We start from the raw sequence: 7,857 nt of genomic DNA, 5'->3' as shown, positions 1-7,857 counted from the left end.
CTCATAGATCTTCACCGGAATAGGATCAATGAAGTTTTAATCTGGATGCTGTATCATGGATGATAGGGTAGCCAATGCATCGGCAAACTCATTCTGGACTCTGGGAACATGCTGGAACTCTGTCTTTTTGAACCTCTTTCTTAACTCCTGTACATGATGCAGATAAGGGAGTATCTTGGAGTTCTTGGTCGCCCATTCTTCTCGGACCTGATGTATAAGCAAGTCCGAATCCCTAATTACTAGCAACTCTTGGATGTTCATGTCAATGGCCATCTTGAGCCCTAAGATGCAGGCTTCGTATTCGGCCATGTTGTTGGTGCACCGGAACCTGAGTTTGGCAAACACCAGATGATGCTGACCGGTTTCTGACACTAGGACTCTGCAATATAGTGCAGAAATATAGTGCTGAAAGGGGGAAAGGGAAAGGGAAACAATTACAACTAAATACACATAGGGGTGCAGGGGAAATAAGGAAGTTGAAAGAAGCAAGAGCAGGCTGTGGGAATACCCAGCAATAGGGAGTGCTAGTATGCCCATAAGCCTGTAAGAACACACTATTTAGAGGCTGGGATCCCAAAGGATCCAATTTTAATTCATGGACAATAACTTATATATTTCCATGTCTTAAACCATAGCTCAAACACATAAGGGGGTAGAGAGTAGGGATTCATAGCAGAAACAAACAGAAAGAGGTCACCATACTAATTTAAATATTGAACTCTACAGAAACAGTAAGTAGACATGAATACACAAACTGTAAAGAAACACATTGTTGTGATGCTGAAGCTTAAATCACGACATACCAGTTTCAAAGAAACAAATAAAGAAAAGTAGTAGTTCTTGTAAACAGGCCATAGTGCAGACAAGAAGAGAGAACACTATTGTGTGTGAGTATGAGTTCAGAAGGATTGTGAATTTTGTCGAGTTTGTGAAAGGGTCGTTCCTTTACAGTGTGAAAATCAGGCAGAAATAAGGCAAGAAAGCAGTTAAGGAACTGAATATCAATTAAGAATCAATCACCCAAGACTTCCCTTAATTAAGGAATTCAGAAACGGGTGAAAACTATTTGAGGAAAGAAGTTAAATAAGCACTTTGTGCAAAGTAGGCAATTAGGGGTAAAAAAGTTTTATTTAAGTACAGAATTTTGAAATACGCGGTTGTACAATTAAGGTAAGAAAATCAATTAGTAGCCAGTAAATCAGAGGTCAGAGATTTTGTATGAATGAACCAAGTCAGAAAAGCTGAGAAAGGTTTTTAAGTTAAGTCGAGTCACAGGGAAAATCAGCAAACAAGGAAAGAAAATCAATCAGACCTATTCAGAAGGGAGTCTGAACTAATCACAAATTTGAAAGCCATTTTAGAGGGAAGTTCATCACATATAAAGAGCATACAGACATGTCACGAATGAAAGAAGATGTCGTGTCATTGTAAAATCAGTAGAAGAATCCAGTGTAAAAGAGTTTAGGAGAGTTTAGCAAAAGTCAGAGTCGTATGAAAGACAATGATGTCCCAACTCAGTTCAGAGACTCGAAATTGGTCTGAAGAGTTGGGGGTTTTGAAATAAAACCCTAGTTCAGGCAAATCACATAGACAAACTTGGAAGAACCCCCAAATTCTAGGGTTTCCACCATTAATCGAGTGCAAAGATGAAAGGGCAAGCAATTAAATCGAAACAGGTTCAGAGGTCTCAGAAAATAACTAAACTTCTAACATGTTTCTTTCAACAACAGAAACTCATGAGAAACATGATAGAAAAGTAACATGCAGAACACAGTAGAAGAGCTCAAAGAAAACAGAGTAGAAGAAACTAATTTGAAACATAATGGAAAAATTGATAAGAACAGTAGGAGAAGCATATTAAGACGTTTTTTAGAAGAAGCTTAACCAGAACTCAGTAGATGGAACTTAATAAGAAACACCTAAGAACATAATAAAGGAAGATACAGTAGGAGAAACACACAAGAACACAATAGAGGAAAATATAGTAGAAAAAGCATGCAAGAATACAGTATAAGAAAATACAGTAGAAGGAGCATACAAGAACATGGTAGAAAAAAATACAAGAACACAATAGAGGCAAATACACACAAAAAGAAAGTCAGAGAAACATTTAAATACTTTCAGAAAAAACCCTAGATCGGAAAAGAAATGGTTTTGAAAGTAGTTTTTGAAAGAAAAGCCAGGAAAATCGTTTAAAATCTTAAGGAAAGCATGGATATGGAACAGATCTGAAGAGATCAGAAAAACCTCAAAACTAGGGTTTTCAGAGGAACCCAAACGACGAGAAAGGCTTGGATCTAAGCAAAAGGAGTCGAGACCAGGCTTTGAAATAGACATAGCTTGCCGGAACGGGGCCGGAGATGGTCGTGGAACTCGAATCAACAGAGGTCTGGACATAACCCTTCATGGTCGAGTCGTGGAGCTTCAGTCAACCAAACATGAGGAGCCATAGGTGGCTTGGTGGGTGGTGAAACCACCATAAATCTAGGTTAGAGGGTGACCGGAGAAGATGAACAGAATTCATCGGAGAGGAGGGGATGGGGAAGGTTCTAGAGAGAACCAGAGGTTAGAGAGATTGAGACGAGTGAGGAAAAATGAGGGGTATTGGGGGGGTCGTTTGGTTTAATTTAGGTAGGTTAAACGGGGACCGTTGATCTGAATGATCAACGGTCCAGATTGGATTGGGTAGGTGGGTCAGGTAGTATAGTTGGGGCCTGGGTTAGGTAATCTGATTGGGCTGGGTATTGGATTGGTCTAATTTGGGTTGGGGATTGGGTTTAATTAGGCCAGATTAGAAAGCCAAATGTAGCTATAAGTTAAATAGCCTCTTTTTCCCTCTTAAATTATAAAAAAATAATAAACAATTTTCTGGAAACAAATTAAAAGAACGAAAATGACTTATAATATATGATTATCAATTTAAAANGCGGGCGAGAAGGTTCAGGGAGAACCAGAGGTTAAAGAGATAGAGACGAGTGAGGGAAAAATGGAGGGTTATTGGGGGGGTCGTTTGGGTTTAATTTAGGTAGGTTAAACGGGGACCGTTGATCTGAATGATCACCGGTCAGATTGGATGGGGTAGGTTGGTCGGGTAGGATAATTAGGATTGGGCTGGGTATTGGATTGGTCTAATTTGGGTTGGGGCTTGGGTTTAATTAGGCCAAATTAGAAAGCCAAATGTGGCTATAAGTTAAATAGCCTTTTTTTTCCTTTATAAAAAATAATAAACAAATTTCTGGAAATAAATTAAAAGTACTAAAATGACTTATAATATATAATTATTAATTTAAAAATATAAAATCCCATTATATAAATATGAGACGGATTTAAACATAAAAATGGCTAATATTGCAATTATGTAATTTTATCCTTAAAAATACCAAATAAAAATATAAAAATGTGTAAAAAAATATCTTAGCCATATTTTGGTACAAACATAAGAATCCAATAAATGAATCACCAAAATGATAATTTTAAGGACCATCATTGGGTTTTTCTTGATAAAATAGGGAAGTAAATTGATTTAAAAATCTTTGAAAAATTAAGGAAAAATAATAGGACCTTGGGATGTACTTATATATGCCTATATAGGCTATTTTGAGGGTATTTTGCATATTCAAAAAAATACAGGGAAAAATTAGGTATCAACATTGTTTTAGGAGACGCACTTCCTAAATTGAGATTTCACCACTAGGAGACGCACTTCCTATTTGGTTCATTTAAGTTCATTCCTAGAAGACGCACTTCCTAGTTTGAGCCTGTGAAGTTTCACCCTTAGGAGACACACTTCTTACTCTGGGTCTTTCAAGTTATACTTTTAGGAGACGCACTTCCTAAATTGAGTTTTACCCCTAGGAGATGCACTTCCTGGTTTGAGTCATTGAAGTTTCACCCCTGGGAGATGCACTTCCTAGTCTGGGTCTTTCAAGTTGTATTTTGTTTTAGGAGACGCACTTCCTAAATTGAATTTTACCCCTAGGAGACACACTTCTTGGTTTGAGTCATTGAAGTTCCACCCCTAGGAGACGCACTTCCTAGTCTGGATTTTTCAGGTTATATTTTTGTTTTGGGAGACGCTCTTCTTAAATTGAGAGTTCATTCATAGGAGAAGCACTTCTTAGTTTGAGTCATTGAAGTTCCACCCTTAGGAGATGCACTTCCTAGTCTAGGCTTTTCAGGTTATATTTTTGGTTTAGGAGACTCACTTCCTAAATTGAGAGTTCATTCATAGGAGACGCACTTCCTAGTTTGAGTCATTGAAGTTCCACCCTTAGGAGACACACTTCCTAGTCTGGGTTTTTCAAGATATACTTTTAGGAGACGCACTTCCTAAATTGAGATTTTACCACTAGGAGATGCAGTTCCTATTTGGTTCATTTAAGTTCATTCCTAGGAGATGCACTTCCTAGTTTGAGTCATTTAAGTTTGGCCCTTGGAGACACACTTCCTAGTCTGGTTCATTGAAGTTTCACCTGTAGGAGACGCACTTCCTAATCAAGGTCTTTCAAGTCATTCTTTAGGAGACGCACTTCCTAAATAGAGATTTCACCCCTAGGAGACACACTTCCTAGTTTGGTTCATTCAAGTTTCACCCGTAGGAGACGCACTTCCTAATCTGGGTCATTCAGGTTTTATTTTTTAGCAGATGCATTTTCTAGTTAAAGTTTCCTAGTTTTACTCACAGGAGACACACACCTTGGTCGAGTCTTTAGTTTACTCTCATCATTGCATCAATAGTATAAGTGGTTTATAATTTTGCTAACAATTCACAAATCTTCCTAGTGCAAACCGGGGCAGAAAATTTCATATATTTTGTTTGTTTTGATTGCAGGCACCCACATGGAAAACAAGGGAACACAGAAAGGTTCAACAATCAGGCGCCCACCTGGAAACAAAGGAAAGCAGCTCAAGTTTCAAGAGGAAGACAGTTCGAGGTTTAGCAATCAGGCGCCCACCTGGAGAACAAGGGAAAGCAGCTCAAGTTTCAAGGGAAGCAGTTCGAGTTCCAGCAATCAGGCGCCCGCCTGGAGAACAAGGGAAGGCAGTCGAAGTTTCAAAGGAAGACAGTTCGAGTATTGGCAATCAGGCGCCTACCCGGAGAATAAGGAAGTTCACTTCAGAATGCAATTCAAGTCAGCAACAAAAGAAGCTCGCGGCAAGAATGCGAGTCAACAGTCTGAGATGACCAACGGAAGTTAGTCACAATCCAAAATAAAAAAAAAGAGAAAGGCAAGAAGTAAATCCAAATGCAGAAGTTGATGAAAGATGTGAGCTGCTCAAGACATGACTGAAGTCACAAGCATGGTATGTCCGGTTATGATCCGAAAGGTTGAAGAAGAATGAACTAGCACCTGCAACTAGCAAGCGTCAAGGTTCATACCCAAAGTCTGCATGAAGAACAATTCAAGACTCAAGATCAAGTTTCAGAAGACTTATTGATAGGAATCTTGTAACTCATAGTTGACAGGCTTAGTTAGTCTTTTTCATTTTTGATTTTGAGGTAATAACAGGACCGCGGAACGGCACCTCGATCGGCTCTCTACCTCGGTGTATTCAATCATCTCACTCACTTCTGAACTACACGTGGCCTGATTCCTTTATAGCTAAGGATATGTAGGCAGCTCAGATACCAGGGCTCGGTCACTTTCTCCTTTCTTTTAGTTTTTGGTCTCTCTAAATAAGGGTCGGGTCAGAAAACCTGTCTAGTCGTTCTTTGTCTGAAAATACTTCGTGTTTCCAGTCGAAGAAGGGCAGCTGTAGACATGTGATTTTGACCCTCCCCAAGATTTTTTATACTTTAGCATGTAAATATTTAATTTAGGCCTCAAATCGCTATTTCAATTAATTTTGACTCTTTTACTTTATTTTATCACAAGAAAATGAAAATTACAAAAAATAGTATCATTAATGTTTTGTAGTCATTTTTAATCTTGAAAAATACCAAAAATAGTTTTGTTTTAACGGTTAGTCTTATTTTGATAATTATTTTTACTTAAGTAGGGCTAATTAATATTTTTGGTAATATTTCTATATGGATAGATTTTTAGTTAATTAAGCTAATTTTAAGCAAATCTAGTCATAAAGGCCCAAGTTTCTAGCCCATTCCCTTAGCCCAATAGCCTTAAACCCAAATAATAACCTAGACCTAACCTATTAAAACACTAGGACCTATCAGCCGTTACTTGGATTTTTGAGCATTTTAACCTAGCATCCCTATCTAAAGAATCCGCGGCTGAACACGAACGACTCCCTTCCCCATCGGATTTGGAGCTTCTGCTCCTTCACGTTTCAACAGCTCAAGCTTCTTCTTCAAAAAATGAAACAAACCTAGAGACCCTAGGAGCTGACAACTGCACAAACATAGAACCTCACCCCCTGATCGATCATCTTCTTCTTAAAATAAGAAGCAGCCATTTTCGATGGTTTCTGCTTAAGCCAAAACAACGACCACCAAATAACCATCCCCCCCACGGTCGCTGCCCTCCTCCAAATGACCAGTCACTCTGTCCTCGAACGAGCACAGCCACGAGCTCATCTTTAAAGCATTGTCCCTCTCGCCGCAGAACCAGCTGAAAACAACTTCAAAATAATATTAAAATCCAGCTCGAATCAGCCCCGCCGCAACCCCGAAAATGCATCAAACTTCACTTCCGGTTAGCTCTTTGAGCTTTGTTGTTCTTCGGGTCGAGTAGAGTTCCAGTCGTTGGCGAGATTCGAGTTTTCTCCGGCAAGGTTCGGTCAATCTTTCTCCTGTCGAGGTCCGGTCGTGGTCCAGTGCATTGTCAAATTTCAAACAGTCAGAGTCATATTAATTTTGAAGGTCCATTTCTCACTCTTATCTTTCCCTTCAATCCTGTATATCAATTTTTTATGGAATGAAGTCTTTGTTGTGTGTGTGCTTGAGATTGTTAGTATGTTCGCATGAGTTGGAATTCACGTTGCTTTCATGTTCTTTACTGATTAGTTTTTGGGATTATTGTTGGATCATTAGCCTATTAATTAGGCTTGATTAATAAAAAGAAAGAAAGATAATGTACTGATGGTTTCAAATTAGTAGAATTGGTTGGTGGGGTTGGGAACATAAGATTAAGAAGGTAATTTGCCCTGTTATATTCTTGCCACATTTTTATTCTTTTATTTTTAATCGTTAGGAGCATGCTAGGCCGACCACACCCGGTAGGCGAACCTTTAGGCACATTTTGAATTTATTATCGTGATTATGTACACGTTCGCGTGACATAATTATGGTTTCTAAACGAATGTTCGTAGTTTGCTTTAGGGCACGTTTAATATACCATCGTGGTTGTGTACACGTTCGCGTGACATGATTATGATTTCTAAAAAATAAAACCGGAGTATGCGTTCGCGCAACCTCGGCCAAAATTTCTTAATAATAATAAAGCGTTATTAATTTTGGACACGTTCGCGTGACATGATTTTTGACGCACCAAATAAATGGGTATACATACGCGTGACTTGTTTCAAGATAATTCCCTAATTAAAAGCGGCTAATGCACATAGGTTCTAAAATCACTAATTAAACAATTTTAATAAGCCAAGTATGATCAAAGCGACAGTGCTAGAACCACGGAACTCGGGAGTGTCTAACACCTTCTCCCGGGTTAATAGAATTCCTTACCCAAATTTCTGTGTTCGCGGACTGTAAAACAGACTCAATATTTCCTCGATTCGGGATTCTAATCGGTGACTTGGGACACCAATAAACTATCCCAAGTGGCGACTCTGAATAAACAAAAATAATCCCGTTTCGATTGTCACATAAATTGGAAAAACTCCCTTAATACCCTTCCGGGGGTAGTAAAAAGGAGGTGTGACACTTAGAAGCTCTTGATTTGT

Source organism: Nicotiana attenuata, chromosome 6 (assembly GCF_001879085.1).
Source record: "Nicotiana attenuata strain UT chromosome 6, NIATTr2, whole genome shotgun sequence".
NCBI lineage: Eukaryota > Viridiplantae > Streptophyta > Magnoliopsida > Solanales > Solanaceae > Nicotiana > Nicotiana attenuata.
This window is presented reverse-complemented; position numbering follows the sequence as displayed.